Source organism: Myxocyprinus asiaticus, chromosome 17 (genome assembly GCF_019703515.2).
Source record: "Myxocyprinus asiaticus isolate MX2 ecotype Aquarium Trade chromosome 17, UBuf_Myxa_2, whole genome shotgun sequence".
NCBI lineage: Eukaryota > Metazoa > Chordata > Actinopteri > Cypriniformes > Catostomidae > Myxocyprinus > Myxocyprinus asiaticus.
This window is the reverse complement of record NC_059360.1, coordinates 4912790-4940432: the sequence shown is the minus strand read 5'-3', so window position 1 is coordinate 4940432 and position 27643 is coordinate 4912790. Positions and strand designations below refer to the sequence as shown.

The window sequence follows — 27643 nt, the reverse complement described above, 5'->3', positions numbered from 1 at the left end:
AGGTTTTACAAGTTGGCCTTAAACAATTATTGCTTACACTAAACATAACTTTGTGATTCAAACCCTGTTTAAGTCTGCTTTTTCTGACATTCAAAATGTCTTTGTCATATTTAAATGCAAATCCAAGCCAGTTAAAGCCTACTTTAGGACCATTGTTGACAAAATTTTAATGAAAATTATATATACAGTTGAAGTCAGAAGTTTATATACCTTATACCTTAGCCAAATACATTTAAACTCAGTTTTTCACAATTCCTGACATTTAATTGTAGAAAACATTCCCTATCTTAGGTCAGTTAGAATCACTACTTTATTTTAAGAATGTGAAATGTCAGAATAATAGTAGAGATAATGATTTATTTCAGCTTTTATTTCTTTCATCCCAATCCCAGTGGGTCAGAAGTTTACATAGAGTTTGTTAGTATTTGGTAGCATTGCCTTTAAATTGTTTAACTGGGGTCAAACATTTTGGGTAGCCTTCCACAAGCTTCTCACAATAAGTTGCTGGGATTTTGGCACATTCCTCCAGACAGAACTGGTGTAACTGAGTCAGGATTGTAGGCGTCCTTGCTCGCACATGCTTTTTCAGTTCTGCCCACAAATTTTCTATTGAATTGAGGTCAGGGCTTTGTGATGGCCACTCCAATACCTTGACTTTGTTGTCCTTAAGCCATTTTGCCAAAAGATCTTTGTCCCCATGTGCAAACTGTAGTCTGTTTTTTTTATGGCAGTTTTGGAGCAGTGGCTTCTTCCTTGCTGAGCAGCCTTTCAGGTTATGTCGCTATAGGACACGTTTTACTGTGGATATAGATACTTGTCTACCTGTTTCCTCCAGCATCTTCACAAGGTCCTTTGCTGTTGGTCTGGGATTGATTTGCACTTTTCGCACCAAACTACGTTCATCTCTAGTAGACAGAATGCGTCTCCTTCCTGAGCGGTATGATGGCTGCGTGGTCCCATGGTGTTTATACTTGCGTACTATTGTTTGTACAGATGAATGTGGTACCTTCAGGCATTTGGAAATTGCTTCCAAGGATGAACCAGACTTGTGGAGGTCCACAATTTTTTTTTTTTCTGAGGTCTTGGCTGATTTCTTTTGATTTTCCCATGATGTCAAGCAAAGAGGCACTGAGTTTGAAAGTAGGCCTTAAAATACATCCACAGGTACACCTCCAATTCAGTACACCTCCTATCAGAAGATAACTGGCTAATTGTCTAAAGGCTTGACATCATTTTCTGGAATTTTCCAAGCTGCTTAAAGGCACAGTTAACTTAGTGTATGTAAACTTCTGACCCACTGGAATTGTGATATAGTCAATTAAAAGTGAAACAATCTGTCAGTAAACAATTGCTGGAAAAATTACTCCTGTCATGCACAAAGTAGATGTCCTAAACGACTTGCCAAAATGATAGTTTGCTAATATGAAATCTGTGGAGTGGTTAAAAAATGAGTTTTTAATGACTTCAATCTAACTGTATGTAAACTTCTGACTTCAACTGTATATAGGTGGTAGCGTCACTATTTTATTTTTACACCGAGTTGGGTAGGTCTTTTACTAGTTGAGTACAAAAAGGGGGAAAAAAGTTAGTTTTTGAAAGTTAGAGTGCCTGTAACTCCATATCATTTAAGATATCTTAAATGTTCCAGGTTCAGTACAAGTTAAGCATAATTGGCAGCATTTGTGGCATAATGTTGATAACCACAAACATTTATTTTGACTTGTCCCTCAAAATGCAAAAATAAAATATTGGCACTGACACCTTTCTGTGTTCTTTTTGTTGACCTGTAGTTTGCTCCAAAGTCAAAAGCAAAAATTGTCATTTTGACCCTAGCTTCACTGTCATCTTGACATGTAATTTCTTCTTTTCTTCTTTTGATTTTATGGCAAAATATTAATAGGATCTTGACAGGTTTCCTGAGAATCACCTACACTATATGTAATCAGACATTTTGGGCTTTCCAGTCTCGTTGAATGGTCTTTTGTAATTCGAAAGCATTAGGTGCAGGCACAAGAGTGGGTTGCTGGTTTCAGGGAGGATGGATGGTTGATGTGTCTGTGATTTTAGTCACAGGTTTCAGATGTGTTTGTTGCTGGACTGGCAGAGCCTGAATAAAACATGAGCACTGCCATCAGAGGGGCTCCGGTTTCAGTAGGACATTCAGCAAACCTCCTGAAACTCCACAGTTTATTGAGCTCTCTCTGAACTAAAGATAACCTTTAAGTAAATTAAAACTGATGGGCCACAGTTCCTGCCTCTGGTTTTGATATTTTCACAGTTTATTTTTTTATTTTAAAAGAAAACATAGGGCTTTTATGCAAGCTGGTGTAGCTTGTAGGAGTGGAAGTGTTAAGCCTGTTCCCACTCGTTCCCTCCACATTTACAGTTTAGTGTAAGTTAAGTATTTATACATGTTTAAGGTTTTTTAATGACATTAATAACTAGGTTTGAATGTGAAAAACAAATGTAGACTTAAGTGAGTGGGGTCATGAAAACTAAGTTTCCCTCTGAAGTTATTTAAGAAGACACATTTTTAACAGTGGTTATTTTATTAGCAAAAGTCCCTCACACTTTTTCATATTTTTGGTTACACATGGAACTTGGATGTATTTAACTATGATCTTGTGAGACAAGGATGTAAGTACATTTCAAAGACATAGATTATAGCTAGAAGCTGTGGCTGGAAGCGAGAACAGACACAGTAAGTGCATTCTCACATATGGCCTTTGCTGTAAAAACAGCACTTTTCTATTTAGAAGTCACGTGTGAGCAGCTTTGTTGAATTGTGAAAGGAGTTGTGACATTGCAGTTCTATCTGGTAAGGTTTCGTATTGATATGTGTGAACAAAGCTATCACATTATTTGAACATTTATGAGGTTAAGACCCTCTGACGTAAGAAGTCTGCTGTCAAAGAGATCAGGTCAATATCACGTTTCGAGGCACCTGTGTTTTCTTTTATCCATTGCGATTCGTCTGTTGTTTTTAGCCCAAGAACATTATCAGTCTGCGCGGCCCTTTAAGTCATCATCCAAAATTTTAATGCGCATTCTAGCATTCATTTGACAGCCTAAAGGCCAAAGTATACTTTGGTTGTCCGCGTTGCTGATCGGTCTGCGCACAGTATGCGTGACACAAATTTCGTCAACGGCACAGTCTGAATGAACTGTCCGCGTGTGGCCCAGATATTCTCAGACGATTTTACACGTGGACAGTTCTGATCTGTGCACATCATCAGCACATGCGCCTGCTCTTGATTGTACTGAAGAGTATCACAAAGCAGACGTAGTGTGAACAGGGTCGACCGGGCGCGATCTGATCTATGCTCCGATATACTCGGGTTGTTCTCTTGTGTCAATGCATGTTGACATCATTTCCGATTGGATGGTTATTTCCTTTCAAAACCACATGTACAGTTGTGCTCAAAAGTTTGCATACCCTGGCAGAAATTGTGAACTTTGGCATTGATTTTGAAAATATGACTGATCATGAACAAAAACTGTCTTTTATTTAAGGATAGTGATCATATGAAGCCATTTATCATCACATGGTTGTTTGGCTCCTTTTTATATCATAATGATAACAGAAATCACCCAATTGGTCCTGATCAAAAGTTTACATACCCTTGAATGTTTGGCCTTGTTACAGACACACAAGATGAAACACACAGGTTTAAATGGCAATTAAAGCTTAATTTCCCACACCTGTGGCTTTTTAAATTGCAATTAGTGTCTGTGTATAAATAGCCAATGAGTTTGTTAGCTCTCACGTGGATGCACTGAGCAGGCTAGATACTGAGCCATGGGGAGCAGAAAAGAACTGTCAAAAGACCTGCGTAACAAGGTAATGGAACTTTATAAAGATGGAAAAGGATATAAAAAGATATCCAAAGCCTTGAAAATGCCAGTCAGTACTGTTCAATCACTTACTAAGAAGTGGAAAATTTGGGGATCTCTTATACCAAGCCAAGGTCAGGTAGACCAAGAAAGATTTTAAAAATGGTACATATATTACCAATTCTCCAAGGGTATGCAAACTTTTGAGCACAACTGTAATTACTAGCCAAAATGTGGTCAAATGCATTTTTAACCACATTCTGAGGTGGTCAAATGTGGTTGAAAAAGCATGTGACCTGTAATTTAAACAGTCATCCGTTCAAATGCATTCGAACAGCAGCGACGCACTGCCTACTCACTCATAAATCAACCACTGCACTTAAACAAGATTTTTAAACTTTGCCGGTGGATTCATTGTAGTTGACAAATCTCAAAATGTTTTGTACCCCGTTTAAGCAACAGTGGAGTTATTTTTTTGTCAAATAGAGTGCTGCAAAGCAGAGCATCACAGTATTAATAGGCATTGATTAAAAACTTTTCTATTGTTATTGATGTTATTATTATTATTATTATTACTAATACTATAATTATTTATTAACACTACACTGAATATTACATTTTACTATATATTAGTAATGTATTTCTATCGTGATTTCTTCAATTTATGCGTCTAGTTAAATTAAGCTTTTATAAAAAAGAACAACTGCGAAAATAATCTACTCTGGTTTTGTTAAACAAGCACAATTTAAGTACAAAAAACGACTTTCTTGGTATATATAGCACTTACAATGGTAAAGAGCCGTCCAAGTCCTGGTTCACCACCAGTTTTTTTAAATCCAGCAATTTTAATGTGATGTCTCCTCAGCTCCTCAAGTGTCCAGTCGATCCGCAGTTCAGAATCTCGCCTGAAATATTAGGTCATCCGGGTATTTCTCACTTACTGCTGCATGAATACTGAGGATTCGGACATACCACTCCATTGGCATACTATATTGTAGGAAAGTATGTCTATTCGGACACAGTGTATATTTAATTAATTAAGTCTCAGCCTTTAGTGGTTTAATCATCACAGTAGGACAGATGATTTTACTTAGATTAATTGTGCATTCATACATTCTTTTTATAACAAATATGTCAAATTCTGAGACATTTTGCATCATAGTGCCCATACTTTTTTAATGCCCTAAAGGAAATCTCATATCCCTATTGTATTGTATGATTCCAAGTTAAATATGAATGCACACATACACCTTAAGTTTGACAATATGTATGACAGTTAATCATCATTAAGGGAAAATCCCTAAAACAGACAGTTAATCGTTATATTCGCAATTATTTTTTGTGTAATTTTGAGGGATACTCATTGATTCTTTCGTCTGATAAAACCCAAGGGCTTTTGGTTCTCAAAGCCGCAGTTGAAACGTGGGTGTGTGTGTGTTTAAGCCATGATTGTGTAAAGCTGATTCCCAAACTCTTTTTCATGCTCTTAGAGTCAGCTTTTTAAAGAATCGGAGTGAGGAAACTGGGTCAGTGTGCGTAATTAAGTGCCACACACACTTTCTCATATGTACTACCTGAAGGAATAATGATTAACCTAAGCCTTTTGTTATTATGTGTAATTTATGTAATTATATGGAATACTCATTCATATATACGGTATCTCTGATTGTTTGTTTGGCCTGCGTTTTCATAGAGCTAGAGATCATCCGGGTAATTCTCAAGAAACCTGTCGAGCACATTTCTGGCAGGACCTGAAATTTGGCATGGAATTGCAGGTATTGCACAATTTTAATCATTCCCGCAAGTTCCACATTCATAATGCAGGGAATTCCCGCACACTTTTATTCACTTTAACATGTAGCTGACAATTAGTAAACCAGTCACCATTTAGATGAACAAATCAAATCAATAACTTTATCCTTTAAATTAAACTGTAATTCCACAATCTATGCAAGTAAATCATCTCTACTGTGTCCCTCTCTCTTGTGCAGCTTGCTTATTGAACACTTGGCTTGTTGAGATTGGTGTGAGCGCGTGCAGTGAGGAAGCGCATATTTACTGAACTTAAGATGTTACAGATGTATAAACCTTCACAAACTTGTTCAATCAACATGCAAATGGTGTCATACCACGTTTCTGAAAGCAAGCGATGCGATAAAACTATCGCTCCTGTTTATCATCAACAAGGCTGTCTACATCGCAAGTGTGCGAAGTTGGCGCAATCTAGTTTTGCCTTGTGACATCGTGGCCTCATCAGGCCATTAGAACGGACCGCACGCGGTCATCGCTTTGCATTAGTTCTGATGGACTATGCAACACAATATCCGGAAGCAGTGCCCCTGCGTAACATCTCAGCACGTAGTGTTGTGGAGGCACTCTTCAGAAAAATCTCCCGATTGGGGATTCCAAAATAAATCCTCACCGATCAAGACACTACATTTATGTCACGAACACTACGCGAACTACACAAATTATTAGGTATCAAATCGATTTGCACCAGTGTTTACCACCCACAAATGGATGGGTTGGTGGAACGATTTAATAAAAAGCTGAAAAACATGATCTGTAACACGGGGATGCTAGAAATTGGGATAAGTGGCTCGAGCCCCTGTTATTTGCAGTGTGAGAGGTCCCACAAGCCTCCACAGGGTTTTCCCCATTCAAGCTGCTGTATGGCCATCAGCCACTCAGCGTGCTCGATGTCATATGGGAAACTTGGGAGAAGGGACCTTCAAACAGTAATAAAATGAAATTAAGTACGTTCTTGATCTTAGAGCAAAACTCCACACTTTGGGTCAATTAACAGGGAAATTTGCTCCAAGCTCAGGAACGTCAAAGCCGGCTGTATGACGGGGCACTCGACTACTTTAATTTGCACCAGGAGATAAAATGCTTGTATTGCTGCCCACCTCAAGCTCTAAATTACTCGCCAAGTGGCAAGGGCCCTTTGAAGTCACATGGCGAGTTGGAGATCTCGATTATGAGGATAAGCGAACAGATAGGGGCGAGCATGTCAAGTTTACACCTCAATCTCCTAAAAGCTTGGAGGGAGGCAGTCCCTGTGGCCTTGGCGACGGTAGTTCCCGAGAGGGCGGAACTCGGGCGAGAGGTGATGCTCAAACCGGTCCTGTGTGGAGACCACCTCTCACTGTCGCAGCTCACAGAGGTAGCCATGTTGCAAGCGGAATTCACCTCGATTTAGATGTTCTCGCCTCTCCTCAGTCGCATGAACCTCATAGAGCACCGCATCGAGACCACCCTGGGGATGATGGTTCATAGCCGCCCCTATTGCCTTCCTGAACACAAAAAAAAGGTAGTTCAGGAAGAATTAGAGGCAATGCTCGAGATGGGCTTAATAGAAGTGTCACAGCGATTGGACGAGCCCAGTGGTTCTGGTACCTAGGAGCAACGGGACAGTCAGATTCTGTGTGGACTATCGAAAAGTGAACCCGGTGTCTAAATTTGACACGTACCCAATGCTTCGGATTGACGAATTGTTCGATCGGTTGGGCGTGGCTCAATTTTATTCAACACTGGATTTCACAAATGGTTATTGGCAGATCCCCTTAACTCCTATCTCCTGAGAAAAAACTGCGTTTTCCACACTGTTCGGTTTACTCCAATTCGTGACCCTTCCGTTCGGTTTGTTCAGGGCCCCTGCCACGTTCCAGCATCTCATGGACAAAATTCTCAGGCCACATACGCCATATGCCGCCGCTTATCTAGATGATATCATAATTTATAGTAATGATTGACAGCTGTACAAGCAACATCTGAGAGCCGTCCTGAGATCGCTGCGGTGGGCGGAGCTCATGGCCAACCCAAAGAAATGTGCAATTGGGCGGGTGGAAGTTTGGTATCTGGGGTTCTACTTGGGCCATGGGCAGGTGCGTCCCAAATTTAACAAAACCGCAGCGATTGTGGCCTGCCCTATGCCCAAGACCAAAAGGAGGTGAGACAATTTCTGGGGCTGGATAAATCCGAAGGTTTGTGCCTAGTTTCTCTGACGTCACCAGCCCACTGACTGATCTCACTAGAAAGGGGACTTCCGATCCTGTCCAGTGGACGTTGTCGTGCCAACAGGCTTTTCTAAAAGTGAAATCTGCACTTTGTGGGGGACCGCTCTTACATTCTCCAAACTTCTCTTGCTTTATTCACTGTGAAGTGCATAGCACATGCAGACTATATATTTGTATAATGACATCATAGCCTTTTGAAGTTAAATAAGTACATTAGCCCATATAGTGAACTGTTTTCCGGAGATGAGAAGTGAAGCTCTCACATCTCTCATGCTGACATTGATGAACTGTCAGAGACTAGATTGGATTGTTCACATTTTATTGAGAGAGTATGTTGTACTTTCTCTCTCTCTCTCTCTCTCTCTCTCTCTTATTCACATACAAACACATTAGATTGGTTGCTTTAATAAATCACTTATTAACCACCTATTGGGTTCTAGGAGCAAAAATGTTCTGCGGCCTCATGCATAAAATTTTGCATGCGTTGCATATTCTAACATTTACACTCCACCAGCCCTATCTGCATATGCAAAAAAGATTTTGATTAAAGATAAAATATGTATACTATGCTGCATTAGCATCATCGGTCACAACTGCATAAATAATTACTTGTTTTGAATGCTTTCAAACAGGTTTTCTGAATACTCATCCTGTCTGCCGTTGGTTGTGCAAACAGATTGTCCCTCCCAAAACTCATGCAATTGGTTGAGCCATTGCTGCTGCGTTGTGCTGGTTGGGGTACTCAAACAATGCGATGTTTTGATGTGGCTACAGAACCACAGTGTGTATACTCTTTGGGGAAATTAACCTACACATAGAACAAATTACACACATAAACTTTATAAAACTATATGCTCAATGTTTTGTTCACAATTCTGAAAAAAAAAAACAATATGATGATTCATTCAGGTTAAAATTGGAGCTGGAACTGCAGATCCTTTGTTACATCAGGAGATGTCTTAATCAGTGTCCTGTTTTTTCACTTTCTCAGAAGGATTTGTGTGTGTCTGAGAGTTTTATTAAGTGTAGGTATGCAGGCCTGTCCTTCACAGATAACATTGAACACAGGCAGGGCCATAAACATGCTCACTGTCTTTTAGATATGCAAATGTTTGTGTCTTTGTGTGCTTTTCTAGTTTTGGCTTATAAATGGCTCATCTGTGGTTTCCTATAGCCCGATCTGTGTCCACAATGGTCATCGGTGGTGTAAACACAGTGGTTAAGGATCTGGACTGGCAGCCCAAAGGTTGCAGGATTAAATCCTGTTAGAGGAGATGGTTGAACTACAGAGTTACAGAGATCTTCAGTCAGTTTGCCTTTGAACAAGGTACTTCAAAGAATATTACGTGTTCAATACAAGTTAAAGGGATAGTTCACCCAAAAATGAAAATTCTCTCATCAGTTACTCACCCTCATGCCATTCCAGATGTGTATGACTTTCTTTCTTCTGCTCAACACAAACCAAGTTTTTTAAAAGAATATCTCAGCTCTGTAGGTCCATTCAGTGCAAGTGAATAGGTTCCAAAACTTTCAAGCTCCAAAAAGTACATAAAGGCAGCATGAAAGTAATCCATATGACTTAGTGGTTTAATCAATGTCTTAGAAAATCGTAATTGAAAAGAAATTCAAATGGTTTTAGATGAGAACAGACCAAAATGTAACTACATTTTTGCTAGAAATCTAGAAATCTGCAGTTTCCTTACCGATCATGATTGCACTAGGAAGTGTAATCAAGCTCGAAATCATGATTGTGCCTAGAGACTGTAATGGCAAGATGTACAGTAAAACATGAGTTACATTTTGGTCTGTTCTCACCCAAAACCATTTGAATCGCTTCAGTAGACATGGATTAAACCACCGTAGCCTTATGGATTGTGTTTTTGCTTACTTTAGCCCTATTCAGATGGCGATTATTTTATATGGGGACGTGAGGTAATTCCATCGTTAACAGGGTAGTAAGTGACTTTATTGCCATCCGAATCCGAAATGTCTGTGTTTTTCTCCCACCTCCCTTGAGAAAATTCCCGGCCAAATTACCTACAATTTTTGACAAACACCAAGGTCGTGGTAATATAATTACCGTCCGAATCCCCACCTCAAGATTTGCATCACTCGTCCTGTACACAGACTGACCGAAGTATACTTTGGGCTTTAATGCCGTTACATCGTCATGGCAAAAAGTTTTTAAATTGGATATAACTTTACACAGAAAAGGTGCAATTTTATCACATTAAAATCATGTTAACATGGATATTTTTTTGTTCTTGTGGCTACACTTTTGATACCGTGAGTTTTTTAACGTTTACCCACTGGCCCCATTTACTTCCATGTTAAGTGCCTTGCAGTTACCCAGATTTTTGCTTTTCTGTAAAGAAAAGGAGGGACTTGTCGAAATATTTTTTGTGGTAATAAACATAATGCCACAAACGCTGTCGATTGAGCTTAATTTGTATTGAACACATAATATTCCATGAATCCCTGTTTTCTGTAGGGCTGGGGATCTGCAGGGGCCTGATATGATATTACATCTGGATATCTGGGTCACGATGTGATTAATTTTGTATGTGATTATAGCATTTTTATGTTTAGTGTATTGTAATTTATGCTGCCGTCACGTGCTATCAGAATTATCGTAAATATGAGTTTCCCCACTCAGAAGTTGCACATGACTTGACCCCTCAAGTCGTAATTACTACTGGGAAACTCAGAGATAATTTTGATACCCTAGTTTCTGAGATGGGAGGAGTCGTAAACTTTCAACATGGCGGAGGAGAGTTCGGTTTCAGTAGTGAATGACATGATTTTAATCATTTTTCTAAATACAGCTAATTGTTAGTCATGAGGAATCAAATTTTCCTTGATATTTTGATATATATATTTTGATATATAAGAGGTCTTTCTACTATAAAAACATACTGTAAATTTCAGGACTCAAAACGTAATCCCCAATGCAATAAAAGGATTTATTGAAACCAAGCTGCAAAAACACCTTGTTCCCTACTTCCGTGATAACCCAACGTCATTTGGGGTACATTAATTCATGAGTAGCCTCTACAGCTCAAAAACATCAACGCCTACTTAAATCACTGCACCCTTGGCCCCACCCACTTGCATTCCATTCGTTCAGAGTGAGATCAGGACAGACAAGGCCTACTATGGCCTAACTATTCCTAAACATCAAAGGGACTCACCCATCTGGACTTTTTTAAATTATTTTTGTATTTAAACATGCACAGACAGATGTCTTTGACCGCTTGATACATATCTCGGGATGCTTTTAAAAGATGCGGTGTCAAGTTACAACTCTGAAGAGGAGAAGCTAGTCATTCAGCTGCTGCCTCCTGCTGTTTTGAGAACAAATGCGTCATGGACACATTTTTTTCACCCATCTGCGCTATTTGTAGTTGTTGGTGTACGAAAACATGATGGAATGATACTGGAAACTGGATGTGGATGTGTCTTCAGTGTGCCGCTACGGACACATCCATGGTAGACAGCATCATTGATTATAATGGGTTCTGTTGATATATATTTGGATGCAATATGTTGCATGTGAATAATGTGTAAACCCTGAAATGTTGTTTTATAATGTTGTGGCGCTTATTCATTTTCTTCCGATTGAGTTTAAAAAATGGCTCTATTTGAGGGCCTGCATGATGTTAGCCAATCATAACAGTGGGTGTTTACGTTGAAGTTTTAAGGAGGTGCTTAGGCCAAAGCCGAGCGTTTCAGACAGAGGGCCAGAGACAGGGTGCAAAATGATCATATATTGCTAAATTATGACTGTTTTAATGCCAAAAAAACATTACTAACATTATCAGTGAACCTCCGGGAAGATAATAAAACTATATAAAAAAGGGCATTTCAAGACCCCTTTAACATTTGCCGTTTCAGTCCTATTTATGTATATCATCAACCATTTAATGCATTTTGTACATTTTTACTCTGTGAAAATAGCTTTTATTTGACCAACATTCCATTATCGTAAGCAAGCTAATGGAGTAATATGTATTATGGTGTCAAAATAAAAGTTCCTTAAGAAATATGTATGAATAAACCTGGCGTCGTCCATGTTTCCTGTTCTTTCCAACAACAAAGCAACATGACGTACTCGTAATTGTTTAACTTAAGAAAACATTCAAACGCCTCACACTCAGGATGCCTGTAAGGTGGCGCACTGGGCAACGTCATCAGTAAATCAAAGACTAACCATGAATCTGCATTTTGCCCATCACATCTAGTAGCCTATGGCCTATCAGTTGCAGACATCATTACATCCGGTGAACATTATTCCAGCGTAAGTGCTGTGCTGTGACTGGCTTCGGAGAGCGAAGACGATTTTAGACTGTTCTCTCTCGTGTATATGTGTGATGTTTTTACAGAGAACATTCTAACAGGTGAATGCACAGAGGCACACAATTTGTTAACATGAAGTGTCACACTCTTTCATTGCATTGGTTTGGATTTAACTGATCAGACTTGTTAGAGGAATTAACTTTGATTAAAGCAGAGCAGCACCCACTGAGTCTCAGTCTCTCTCATTCCTTGATTTTCTCTTTCTCTTGCCTTGTTAGTCTATTGCACCCGCTTTCACAGGTCCCTCTCTTTCTTTTGCTGTAGTTGTTGTAGTTTGTTGTTGAGCTTGTCAGGCTTCACACGCCCCATTTACAGGTGAAACGGGTCCAAACAAAATCTGAATCCCTCAGTTCAGTGCTTACGTTTGTACCACGGTGCACCATATGTCACCTCTATGACACCTCTTTTCTTTTTTTTTCTTTTTCTAAATTCTATTTAATGTGTTCTAGATTTCATGTTTCATGTTTGTACATTTTTATATAATTGTGTCCAATCAGATGAATAGGCTAAATAAAACTTTAAGCAAACATTGCAGTTGTTTTTGGTCAAATAAAGTGCTACACACTTTACAGAGCCTGAAAGTACAAATGAAAACATTGATATAAAAAAAAATCTGTGAACAAGGCTGCTTTTGCTGAATCACAGTGTGCTGATATTTAGTACACTCTTGCTTGTGTGATACTGCTTCCATACACTACTACTGCTAATAATAATAATTAATGAATATTACATTTTCCTATATAGTAAGTATATCTGTTTGTCTTCAGTTTCACCCATAGAGCTTTTATTTTCTGGCAGAAATCTTTTATTTTGGCAGACCTTTGAGTTCCTGTGTGTATTTGATGGTAGTTTTTAATAAGCTCCCCATTCCAAATAAAATGTTGTAATACTCTTAGAACTTGTGCGGAGCGTTCACCGCCGCTCATATGCTGAAAACACTGCACAACATATTCCCTTATATATCTGTTGTACGACTCTTCTCTCTGTGGGCCGCTCCTCTGTGTGTTTTGAATAGATTTGCTCTGCTTGGCTGTAATTGTTTGTTTCAGTTAGGGTTTCTCAAACTGACTGTTTGTCAAGGCTGACAAAGATATGGACCAACACTTACACATTATCTACATCCGGAAGAGAGTTCCCTCCTCTCATTGGGGTCCTTTTCACTTCCTGTTTAACTACTTAATGTTACTTAACACTAACCACATTTACATGAACTTACGAAAGCGGGTTATTTCAGGGTTTTTGCAGAAAGAGGCCGTTCTGAAACGTCATGTAAACGAGAGTGCCCATTTCCTTACGCCGATTAAGAGAAAGCGGTTTAACACGCCTAGGTTTCTCCCGGAGAAAGCTGCTTATGTGGTCATGTTAACACATACGCTGCGTTCTAACAGATGTGCATGTGCGTGAACAGACCGGATAACAAACGTCACAGGATGGAGCCCAACAGCAAGTCAACAAAACATTTCTGGGAGTACAGTGGGAAAAGAACATACACTATAAACTATACCCATTTATAAACACCACTGTAAAATATCAACGGTCCCTCACATTTGCGTATATGCGCTTATACATAGAGGGAATCCCGGAGTTTTACGTAAGAGGGAATCCCCACTATTTCCGCTGCAGGTCGCAATAGAAAGATAAGGAAAGAAACACTGCAACAACTCTGGAACATCCAGAAAGAAAGCGAAGTAACAGAGAATAAAATATTGAAGTCTTTCTTGAATACCATGTTTGTTATTTACATAAGCATTGCAGGAAATTACATTGCTGTGGAGAAAGCTGCTTACTGACCGAGCTGCATGTATACCGGAGTAAAGTGTATGCCGCTTATACAGTGCATTTAAACCGGAACGCTGCTTTCTCGTAATAACCCGCTTTCTGGTGTCCATGTAAACATAGTCACTGACTGGCCATAATCATAATGGAATAGCACACTGCTTAATGCATACTATGCTGGATATAATTTTTTTTCAATAGAATATGACATTATGCAAAGATAACAGCAGTATGCTACACTGAAAAAAATGCCTTGAATTTACATGATTTAATCATGTACATTGGTTTCACATGAATCAGTTAAGTTGCATCAACATATTTTTTCCTCTTAGTTTAGCTCATTATTTTTTTGTCAGGAAACATAATTTGTTTATGTAATGTCAGCATAATGGAATAAAGGTATTTTTAAATGACTCAATTAAGTAGCCTCAAAGTGATTTTATATGTGTCTCTAACAATTTCTTCAGTTTTACATAATATTTTTGTCACATTACTGATTTATGTTGTAAGGTAATGCTAGTTAGCTACGTTTAATCTAGCAATAGCATGTTGTTTGTGTAACCTAAGCAAAAGCTCCGCTCTTCACCACAGTGGTAAACCAGCGTAATAGAATCGGTTCTTAATCCCAAAATAACAACATTACAATCGAAAACAAAGAAAACAAGTTTAGAAGAGAAACACAATTTTGTTGTGTACTGTGCACAGCAAAATTATGTTTCTCTTCTAAACTTGTTAACAAATAATATGATTTAGTAAATCGGACAACCTGCGTTTTCCCTTTTTTTTTTTTTTTAGTGCATTGTTCTTATTGGCTCAATATGTGCTTGTTTAATTCAGTTGTCTGAGAGACTACATATAGGGTTTTTTTTTTTTTTTTTTTTTTTTTTTTTACATTTTAGTTTTTTGTAAAAATGTCTCAACTCTTGGCAGTCTGATCAAATAGTCAAGACGGATTTGTTAAAAAATGTATATCACTTCTTGTTCATTCGTCACACTGGAAATGGAAGATCAAGTCCAGCACATAACATTGTTTATGGGATATACTGTAGTATCTGATGTAGTGTACTCTGTTACTTTACTGCATATTTTGGCAAATGTAGTAGAATGCTATTCTGAACATAGGCATGGACAGTCTTCAGATCTCAAGAACACCTGATATTTTTAAGAAATGGTGCACATTTCAGTTGAAGAGATCAGTGAATTACAGAAAAAAACAGTTATTTAATATGTTATTAATATGAAAATTGTAATTTAACAAAATTTAGACCATATACCTGCCTTGCAGCTGTCTGATTAATTTTGACCTCCTCAGTATTTGAACCTGTAAATCTTGACTTGATGTAATGAATTTTTCCAAATTTACATAAGCAGCCTCTGACGCCTTAAATTGAATTTTTACTGGCTTAAATGTATTTTTAAGATTTTTCGTTCATGGGACTGTCAGACATGGAGCAGTGCCTGTGTGTGTGTGTGTGTGTGTGTGTGTGTGTGTGTGTGTGTGTGAGAAAGTCCTGTGTTTCCTTGCATCTCTCTCTCTCTGTCTGAAAGGTATTTTGTCTTCAATATAAGCATTTTCCATTCCTGGAGAGATGATTTAAATAGCTTCAGCACAGCACTTCTCACCGGCTCATTCCTCTTGTACCTTTTCACCGTCTTTTCTCCCTACTCCTGCTTTCATGTCTCGTCTCTGGTCCTCGTGACTGAGGCAGTGAGTGGCTTGTGTCTGGCCAGTGTTCAACTCTTAATGGCCTTCTAGTGCACTAATGGCCTCATTAGCACACGCGCGCACACACACACACACACAGAGAGAGAGAGAGAGAGAGTCCTGAGTCCTGAGTCCTGCCTCAATCAAAACATCGTTGGCCGGTTGCACCAGCTATACGTAAGTTACAACTTAGTCTAGTTGTGGTGTAAATGGGCATTAAGTCACAATTTACGGACTACTAAATATTTGTGCATTGCACCATTAAACTTAGGTGAAGCGTAACCCTATATATAAACTAAATATTTACAGCATTCTCTGACCAGGAGTAACGGTTGGAATAAAAAAGCAGACTGAGTAAATGACATCAATGAGCTCATGATTTGTGACAGACTTCAGTCCTTTAAACATTTATAATGATGTTGACATTTACACTCGTTTATATTTACAAGACAGAATCTTAACATCTTATTTCAATGGGAATATAGTTTATTACAGCTGACAGTTATGAGAGAAAGCAAGGTTTGAACATTAACCGTAACAAGATTAAACTGAAATGCATGGCATTTTAACACTTTGGTGTTCAAATTTGAAGGCTGCTTATTGGATCAATACAGGTAAGCGTCATATTATGCAACTACGCATTACTTTATGGAGTGTTTACGACCTACTAGCTAAGTCTTGCCTTAAGAACCGGTGGTGCAACCAAATTAAGCACTGACTTAGTTACTAACTAACTAGTAGTTACTAAGCCCTCAGTTTGAACTTTACGTCCTAACTTAAGTGAGACCAAACGCACAGCTGGTGCAACCCTACCCAGAACCAGTGTTCACTCACTCGCTCATTCATTCACTCACTCGTTCACATGCTCTACCTTCTGCGCTACACTTTTCACTCATGCACTCACATGAACGAAGCTTTATCATTAAAACCAGAAACATACTTTACGAAAGTATATGTACGCAGATACGCAAGCACTTGGCCAACACATGGCTGTCACTACTGATCATTTTTGTAATCAAGTAATCTAGCGATTATTCTGACGATTAATCGAGTAATCAGAAAATTTTGTTAATTAGCCTACATTTTGATGTACTCTATGATTGAATAACAACAACAAAAGGATTGTACAAACATATCTAAAGCCAACAGACACCCAAAGCAGATCAACACTCACTGAGCACGTTATTAGGAACACTATGGTCCTAATAAAGTGCCTGACATGGTCTTCTCCTGTTGTAGCCCATCCGTCTCAATGTTCGACATGTTTTGCATTCTGAGATGATATTCTTCACACTGCAATTGTACAGAGTGGTTATCTGAGTTCCCATAGCCTTTCTGTCTGCTCAAACCAGTCTGGCCATTCTATATTGACCTTTTAATCAACAAGGCGTTTCCGTCCACAGAACTGTCGCTCACTGGGTGTTTTTTGTTTTTGGTGCCATTCTGAGTAAATTCTAGAGACTGTTGTGAGTGAAAATCCCAGGAGATCAGCAGTTACAGAAATACTCAAACCAGCCCATCTGGCACCAACATTCATGCCATGATCCAAATCATTGAGATCACATTTTCCCCATTCTGATGGTTGATGTGAACATTAATTGAAGCTCCTGACCTGTGTCTTCATGATTTTATGCACTGCACTGCTGCCACACGATTGGCTGATTAGATAATCACATGAATAAGTAGGTGTTCAGGTGTTCCTAATAAAGTGACCGGTGAGTCTATAAGATAATTTATTTTTTTTTTTAATAAATTTAGCTGACAAACATTGGCTACCCCAGGTGTGCCCAACTTTGTTAAAATGTAAATGCAACATGAAATACAATATTAACAGTAATTACATCATTAAGAGATGTTTCCACTCTCTTGCATTGAGCTGCAGCAGTTGCGGGGGCATTGTTGCGCTTGTGCTACATATTGCACTGATCGCAAAAACTTGTTGCTTGCCATGTACGGTGTAAAATGCCCTTAAGCATCTGGTTATTCAGTTCCTTCTTGAGTTAACACTGCTAATAATTTCACAGGCAAAGAATAGCTGTTACTCCTTCAGGTGAGCACGTTTCATATTGCATCTGCGGGCGGAGAGACGCGCATCTTTGGGGCTTTAACGGCTCTCGTTGAGCTTTGACTGACAGCATACAGACTAGAGCTACGCGATTCTGGATAAATTGAGAATCATGATTTTTTTGCTTAGAATATAAATAATGATTGTGAGGAAAAAAATGCTTATTTCAGTGATTTACAAAGCCTGGACATAAGGGTACTAAACAAAGTAATGTAATTAACTAGAGTTTCTGAGTAAATGTTCTCTGCTTCAATTTATGCAAAAATGCAATAAAGTTGTAAATCAAATATATAAATTTAAAATGTCCACAAGAGGGCGCAACAAATACATTACAAACCAAACAGCACCTTGTTATTATTGCAAAAATAAACAAATAAATAAATAAATTGTAAAAATCCTGTAAAAAAAAAAAAAAAAAGTGCATAAATTAAACGATTTGGGTTTCTTACATGCTAAGTAAAATGCAAAACAAGTGGGAAAAAGCTTCACAGTTTGTGTTATACTGGTAAGCAAATATGCAATAAAACACTGCTATTTTTTTTTGTAAATAAATATGTTAACAATGTAAATTAAAGCAATGAGGACTTCAGGCCTTTATACATTTCCCTTGTAAAAATTGCTTCAAGCTTTTAAAGGAATTATTCAAGAGCCAATAATTAAATAGAGAACAGAGTAAACAGTGCTAAAAGTGTTTCAGTAACAGTAGCATTTAAACATGAAAAAATATATATATAATATAAAAACATTTAAAAAAGTAAATTTAATGCAAAATGAAACTACTTAAATATTTGACACTCGTTACTCTGTGATTATTAGATATACATTAATACTGATCTGATGCAGTAAGAATGCATAAACGCCTATAACAGACACTGTGCTGGACAAAAGTCTTTGGCCGTTGCGTTTTAGTTTATTCAGCGTTTCGTGCAGGAGCGCTGTGTTTTGTAATGCCATATAAAGTTTAAAAGATCAACATTTAAAAACGCGTCTTGAAGTGAATTTCGAATTTAAATTTGACCGCCTTACAAAGGCATGCCACTGGAACGTTAATATACATTACAGAATCGTTGTCATTTAGAAATGAGATCGCATGGGTGTCTGAATCGAGATCGCGATCTTTTAACGATTAATCGTGCGGCTCTAATGCAGACCTGCAGTTTTATTCAGTTAATTCAGTTCTCTGGGATACTACATTGAGTTTTACCTGTGATAATCAGTGTTGGGTGTAATGCATTACTAAGTAATTAAGTACTGTAATTAAATTACTTTTTCATTGGAAAAAGTAAAGTAAGGGATTACTCTTAATTTTTCAGTAATTTAATTACAGTTTCTTCTTATGTAATTGCATTAAATACTGTATAGATTAAAGAACAATTCTTTATAAAATAATAATGAATTTAAATAGACGAAATTTAACGTTCTTTGGCCAGTTCATGAATAATTTATGTGATTTTATATGATATGTTTGAAAGAATTAAAAGAACAGTTTCATGTATATCCTTGTATTTTTCATCTGGTCTAGGTTAATAAGGGTTTTAGAAAGTAATAAGTAATGCAATTACTTTTCAGACAACGTAATTATTACACTGTAGAAGATGTAATTAGTAGTTAGTATTTAATTACTTTTTTAGAGTAACTTACCCAACACTGGTGATAATGTTCATAAACTATAAAATATTTAACAGAAGTGTGGCATTGCAAACTATTACAAACTTAATCATCACAAAATCGAATGTACTAGTGAAGAGGAAGATGTCATTTACAATTAAATTGTAATTAATTTACAAAGAACGGAACCCAAATTACAAGCTGCACAAAATAGCTTTCATAGATCGTCTGGATTCAGTCAGATTTACTGAGCAGAAAGTGTTTGTGCATCCGTCACTGTGTGTGTAACTTTCATCAACATTTATTTTATGTTGCTTCATAAAAGCCTATATTGCAAACGATTGTGTAGACTAATAGTGTATTTCAGGGGCCTGGGTAGCTCAGCAAGTAAAGACGCTGACTACCACCCCTGGAGTCGTGAGTTTGAATCCAGGTCTCCTAAGCAACCAAATTGGCCCGGTTGCTATGGAGGGCAGAGTCACATGGGGTAACCTCCTCGTGATCGCTATAATGTGGTTCTCACACTCGGAGGGGCGCGTGGTGAATTGTGCGTGGATGCCGCGCGGAGAATAGTGTGTAGCCTCCATACACGCTACGTCTCCGCGGTAACGCGCTCAACAAGCCATGTGATAAGATGCGTGGATTGACGGTCTCAGACGCGGAGACGCAACTGAGATTCGTCCTCCGCCACCCAGATTGAGGCGAATCACTATGTCACCACGAGGACTTAGAGCGCATTGGGAATTGGCCTTTCCAAATTGGGGAGAAAAAGGGGAGAAAATAAATAAAATAAATAAAAAATAGTGTATTTCAATGTGTTTTTTGCTGAGCTCAGTGTGTCCCACGCGGCAATGACGGGCACAACTTCTCTCTCGCATCTTGACACAGCACCACAAATCGCATGCAGTCAACCTAGTGAACTTACCGTGCTCGTCCAGCGGGTCTGTGAAAACTGGATGTCATCTTTTTAAGTGCTGTTACATTGTTGAAGTCGACAGACAACTGCATTGTTTTTCAGATTTACACAGCTGACACCTTATTATATGTTCAGACCCTCTTCCGTGGACTGCGCTTTATTTTGGATTTGTTGATTCAGCAATTTTGTTATTGAGGATTTTTTTTAATCGAGTAATCAAATTAAACAGAGTAATGACAGCCCTAAATGCATTGCCAGTGTGTGGCCTGGTTATACATACATAATGTCTACATTCAGATTTGAATCTAGACTTGGTCACGCTGTATGTTTCGTGCCGTAGATTTAAAAGAACCAACTCAGAAGAGTCATTCGTTTGGGAATCAGACTGCACTGGTAGCACTGTATGTTTTACACTGCTGATTGCAGTACTGCTAGTCGAATGTTAGTGTAGGAAACACTGAGTATTTTAGCAAGGTGTTCCATCTGCATCATTGAAATAATGCACGTTCGAGAACAGTTAATGCAAGTGAAAGTCGTGGTAATCATTCGGTTGTGGTATTTTTACAAAAATGCGACGTTTTTTGGTTTGTTTTGGCATTGTGGCTATATTTATGAAACAGGGAAGGTGTGATGTGGTGTCTTTACCAGAAAAAAAGGATCCTGTAATTCTACGGCAGTTTAACAGGTTTCATGTGTGAAAGTGGCTGTACTGTGCAGCTAAGCCTCCTCACATGACCCAGACTACAGTGCGTTTTCTGTTTCCCACTATATCTACCCTGCTTTACACACATGCTCGTTCTTTTGTATTTTGCCCTATTTCCAGCTGTCTCACTCTCCCACATGCTCCACAGAGAGACACAAACTCACTGATAGGAAGAGAAACGGACAGCATGAAATGAGGACAAACTGTAAGACTGAAGCAGAAGTCAGTGAGCGGGATGTCAGAGGAGAGGTGGATTTAGGTGATATGTTGTGGCAGAAATGTGTACAGTCGAGTTTTGTCGAGTGTTGCCTGTGGCCTGCAGTCCATGTACAATCCATATGACCTAAATACACAAGAGCAGAAAAGAGCTGCTGAAGTGCAGTGCTGTGTGGGTCTCTCTCTCCTGTGCCACTTTCTTGTGTTATCACAGTTTTTCTCGTCCTCTGACAGTGGATGAACTCATTGGCACCAGCTCGTACGTTTGATCTCACACACGTGTACTAATCTGTTCTGCTTATTCAAATTCCTTCTCTTCAGTTTTTCATTGCTTTCTTTTAGCTAGAACGGCTCCTAATGTTGTCTCAATTCAAACTCTCGATCTGTTAAAATAATGGAACGCAACAGTCTGGTTCCGGAAGGAAAAATCCCATTCAGTGTCTCCATAGGGGAGTACATTTTTTAGGATAACTTAAACCTTTTGTTTATAAGGTTATTAATCGATGGCATATGCTGCTTCTGCTTGGCGTTTTTTTTTTTTTTTTCTTCTTCATTTTAAAAACATCATGCGGAAAAGATCCCTGCTTCAAATGTAAATCACTTCAAATCAAGTTTGTAATGTAAACTGGAAGTGCAAAAAAGAAAAGCCAATTTTAAATATAACTCCAAAAAGCAAATATGCCTTGTATAATTTATAAAATTATTCTGCTTTTTATAACAATAATAATAATAATAATAATAATTATTATTATTATTATTATTCTTAATAAAATTATGGTATTTCTCTTTCCTACCAGATCAAGCTGAATATGTGTTGTCAACTCTGGATTGCTCTCCCACATCATTCATAGTCAAACAAACAAACAAGAAACAAAAACAACAAAAAAAGCTAAAATATATATATATATATATATAAAATACAGAATTATTATTGTGGATTATTGGATTATTTTGAGGATTAGATTTCTAGTAGGGTTGCTCCGATACCAAACCTTTGGCTTTAGTACGATATCAACCCTGGTATCTCGGTATCGAAACTAACTCGATAATTAGGCAACAAATTAAAAAAACTCAGACTTTTGATGAAATTGCACAGAAAAATACTTGTCTAAAAGAACTGCATAAAGTCTTATAGATACAAATGATGCCTTTTCTGTTTTAATTTTTCTGGATTCCATGTTTATTGTTTTAATTAAATGTTATGATTAAATTGTGTTTAATCAAATACATACTGTACAGCTTTAATCAAATGAAATTATATATATATATATATATATATATATATATAAGATGCAGAACAGAGCTTTACAGTATTAATGAAAACATTAAATGAAAACAATCTGATTACCTGAGGCAAAAGGCTCACAACATGCTGATATTCAGTACACTTGCTTATGTGATATTGCTTACACATAATAATACTATTAATAATATAACCATTTAATATTATAGTATTGACTGTATGAGAATTATTGTGACTGCTTTGAATATTACACTTTTATTTTTCTGTCGTAATGTCTTCAATTTCACGCAATCAGTTAAACAGAGCTCTCATTTCAGCGGGACCTTTATTTTGAAAGATCTTTGAAGTTCTTCCTGTTTGTGAAGAGTTCATTATATCAAGCTTCCACAACTCTTGAGCTGAAATATCTGAGCTGCAATGGAGAAAGAGTTTATTTTAGAGTTCACAGCCGTTTATACACTCAACACACTGATCTGTGGCTCTGCAGATGGATACTATTGGACACACTGCATGAAAATCATGCATTAGTAGCGTGTGTTGCGTTTGTGTGTGTGTTCATGTGCGTGCCTGTGTGTGTGTGAAGGAGATGACAGCAGAGAGGCGCCTCTTATACTGTGGCGCGCAGCGCATGTGACTGTATATTATTTCATTAAATGACATCCTTCTGCTGTTTAATGATCTCACTTGGCCATATAGAGGGTTTTTTATTATTATTTTCCAATGGTCTTTGATTTCATCTCAAAACTCTCACAATACATTACATTTTGCTAATGGCAGCATACTTTGATATGACAACAAGATGATATTGTACCGTTTTTAATTTTTTGGTATCACGATATTTCATCAGTATATTGCACAACACTAATTTGTAGATAGTCATTTTTTTTTTTTTAAACAAATTTTCGTTTTTTTCCTCAGTACAAATATGGTGATGCCCTGTCATATCGTTTTCTGTGGTACTGTGCCACTTATTTATTTGTATATTAATTTGTGGTAATAAATGTTTGGAATTGCGCAAATGTGTGGACTTACAGCACTTTGTTTTTAGCACGTGAACACAGAAGAGCGTGGGAATTGGGCATGCCAAATTGGGGAGAAAAGGGGATACAAAAAAATAAATTATTAAAAATAAAAAATAAGCCCTGGCTGAACCATGTATTTGCAGACCACGGTTGGCTTGACCTGGTTTGCCATAACCATCATGTCTTTAAAACGCTGTGTTAAGCTGAAAATAGTTTTGAAGACCCTGCATTCTGTTCCATTTAGGGCTGAATATTGATACAGTTCTCCCGATTCAATTCCGATTCAATAGCTCTCAATTCGATTCAGATTTCGATTTGATATGGATTAATATGGGTATATTTCAGCTATAATGTCTATTTTGCTTAAATATGAAAGTAATTCTCTCCTAGCTAATGTTGTATAATAATTATACAAGAGACCTTCTAACTAGGTACATTATGAATATATTAACTTTACTAATTATATTTTATTGATTTTTCATAATTTTGGTAACATTTTTAGCTTTTTAAAAATGAACAAATCCATGTATTCCATCAATAAATTTAATATTGCATATATTTTGTTACATGTTAATTGTTTAACTGCATAAAGTATTTATATTCATTATGTTGAACACATGCTAAAACTGGAACTGTCTCTTTAAGAAAGCCAGCAGTTCTGTAAAGAGTGTCTGTAAATGAGCACATTTTAATGAAAGAGGATTTGAATGGCTTTAACTCATCCATGTTATGGATGATTAGAATTAAATGTTTGTTTTTTTGTTGTTTTTTCACACAGTGAACAGATATCTGGTAACATTTTTCAGCCAGTGGCTAATCATAGATATTTTTAGTCGAATAGTGCTAAATTTGGTTGCAAATGCAAACGATTTTCTCTTATTGTAGTAGAGGGTTGCCCATAGAGTAAAAGATGGATCTTGGGATTTAAGAATAGTTATCAAGATCGTTCAAATGAAGATCGCGATGCATCATAAAATCAATATTTTTCATCCAGTCCTACTCATGTGAAACTCATGTGAAACTCTTAACGCAAACATGTCGGCACCCAGGGAGATTTACGGAGTCAATGATAAACATTCACTTTTATTAAATAATATCCATTAATAGGGGTGGGCGGTATACTGGTAGAAAAGATAAACCGGTAGAAATTTGACCACATGTATACATTTTAGATAATCATCTTTTTCGTTTACGCGAAAATGCTACTGCGTTTACGCTACTGCGTGGCAAGAATTGTGCACAGCATTCTATTAAACATACGCGGTACACATTTTGTCTGAGAAATGGAGATTGAAGGCGGAGCCGCTGCTAGTTCCCCAAATCCCTGTGAGCGAGAAGATGAGAAGGATATTGTGATGTTTTATTATTTTTATGTTATATATATTTTATTTTATTAATTTTTTTGGATTTTTCTCCCCAATTTGGAATGCCCAATGCGCTCTAAGTCCTCGTGGTGGCGTAGTAACTCGCCTCAATCCGGGTGGCGGAGGACGAATCTCTATTAGTGGTCAGGGCTCTGCGTCAGACTGAGAGAATTGAAGAAAGATGGATATGCACTGACAATTTTCATCAGCCGCCCAAGAGACCCGCTAAAGCAAATTCAATGACATTCATCTCACATTCTCAATATGCTTCTAATTTGTCATGTGCAGCTTTGTTTCACGTGATTGTTGCACGCGCTATCTCTGTCCAGAGACAGGAGAGCGCACAGTGGGATTTCACTCGAGCTACTCAATCCGGTTTTTCTCGATAACGCGGCACAAACCACAAAATGTACGTGACCCATTTGAATTTGAGATTTTAAAAAAAAAATGTTTTACTTTAAAGCACTATGGAGGAAGTCAAACATCTCAAACAGCTAGTCAGCCCGACAATCTTACCAACACTGAAGAGGAAGAACAATGTGTCATGCGCCAAAAATTGTGTTATGAGGGTTTTTTTTAAACTACACATCATCACCCTTAATAAAATTCTGTTCGAATGATGTTAGATATTAGGAAACAAACCGGCCATGTTTGCCTTCAGATATTCTTAAATTCTCTACAGAGATGACTTAAATCATTAAGCCTAAGAAACTGTTTATTCTCGTTGGATATTTTTTGACTTATGTGTTATTTCTAGAGCTGTCAGAATTAACGCGTTAACATGTGATTAATTAAAGTTTAACGTGTGCATTTTTCTTAATCGAGATTAACGCATCTTCTGTTAATTCAGCATAAACACTGGTGTGAAGGGCGAAACCTTTTAAATGTGTCCGTCCAGAGTCATTACACTGACGCACACACCACAGCGCCAGAGCCCTTCTACTAATAGAGCCTACAAGCTTAGCATATAATAGTATAACGCAGCGGTCCCATAGACATTCTATGGGTGGTATACGCTCTTAACACGCTAGTTGACTGTTACATTCTCTCCTGTGATAGAGCTGCAGAGGTTGTATAAAAGAATCTCTGATGGAGAAAGGACGTCTTAACAATATTTGATGTACAAAACAAGCCCAGATGAGACTTGTAATAGAGATCAAGTATTTTTCAGCCTATTTAAGGCACATTTTAATTACCACAGAAGCACATCAAATCTTAACTCTCACCAAAACGCAGAATGAGATGTTTGTTTGCAAGCACTTTTCATGGTGAATTAAAAGCGGCACTCGACGCTGGCTGACACGAATCATGGACGCAGCTTCACGATTGCTGTAACAAAGCGGATAGCCACAGTACGATTAATCGCGATTTACTATAAAAACATTATGCGATTAAAAAAGATGTCGAGATTCTTGAAGGAAGATGTCGAGAAGATGTCGAGTTTCTTGAGGAAAGTTTCTAATAATGAGAAGAATAATAGTCAACAACATCAGACTGAAATGTGGCATATTGTGAAATTTTGCATAATGGTATGGTTGATTAGAATTCCTTTTATTTATTTATTTATTTATTTTTTACATTGACTATGTTCGTCAAGTTCCAAATAAAGAGAAAATTAAATACAGTAAGAGCAAGTAGGTTTCATTTATAAAGTGTTTAATTCACTGACTAGATTATTTAAAAATAGGCATTACAGTATGATTATTTAATATATAAAACATTTTTATAGATTTTTTTAGAACATTTTAACTATATCGTGATATAAAATTACTCGTATCATGATATAAGATTTTGGTCATATCGCCCATCCCTATCCATTAATGAGTCAAAGTTCCTACATAACATGATAATAAAACTTGTTTAGCAAACGTTTGCAGCGACAGGTAAACATTGTAAATTATACTCTCTTTTGATTATCGTAAACCTGTAGAACTAATGCTAGCATTGCAGCATCGTTTATCAGTTTGGTTGCTATAAAACAGCTGAAAATTACAATGTAATCAATCTCAATTTTTTTTAGTTTTTCTGGGGATTTTTCCCCTTTTTCTCCCAATTTGGAATGCCCAATTCCCAATGTGCTTTTAAGTCCTCATGGTCACATAGTGATTCGCCTCAGTCCAGGTGGCGGAGGACGAATCCCAGTTGCCTCCGCATCTGAGACCGTCAACCCGCGCATCTTATCACGTGGCTTGTTGAGTGCGTTGCCACGAAGACATAGCACGTGTGGAGGCTTCACGCCATCCACCGTGGCATCCGCGCCCAACTCACCACGTGAACGAACCACATTATAGCGACCACGAGGAGGTTACCCCATGTGACTCTACCCTCCCTAGCAACCGGGCCAATTTGGTTGCTTAGGAGACCTGGCTGGAGTCACTCAGCACGTCCTGGGATTCGAACTAGCGAGCTAGCGAACTCCAGGTGTGGTAGCCAGCGTATTTTACCACTGAGCTACCCAGGCCCCCCTATCAATTTCAAAATTAAAAATAAGGCCCCTCTTTGACACATTTGTGTTTAGTTGTCAGGTAGTTGTCACTGAATTTTGAAATTAGTAAAAGTCACATCATGCATGATCATTATCGATCATCGTTTTCATGATCGATCATTGATGTCACTTCTGAGTACTTGAGTACTCGTGCCCATCCCTACTCTAAATATTGGATTATTGTTGAGTTTGAAATGCACTTTATGCATGTAGCATAATAATGCAGGTATTATGTGTATATATATATATATTATTTTATTTTATTATTATTTTATTTTTTTAAGGACCATAATGAAAATTAACCATGGTTTTACTATAGTTATATTGCTGT

The 27643-nt window shown here is 37.7% G+C and overlaps 1 protein-coding gene across 6 annotated transcripts in view; it reads left to right on the top strand.

Moving 5' to 3' along the window:
* LOC127455368 (protein numb homolog) overlaps nucleotides 1-27643 on the top strand; it is a 114397-nt gene that overhangs the window by 25584 nt on the left and 61170 nt on the right. Inside the window, exon 3 of one of the 6 annotated variants that reach the window (XM_051723213.1) lies at nucleotides 5528-5609. The exons of the other annotated variants lie outside the window; for them this stretch is intronic. The gene's annotated coding sequence lies outside the window, so the exon portion shown is untranslated. The remainder of the gene's footprint in view (nucleotides 1-5527; nucleotides 5610-27643) is intronic. 6 annotated transcript variants of the gene reach the window in all.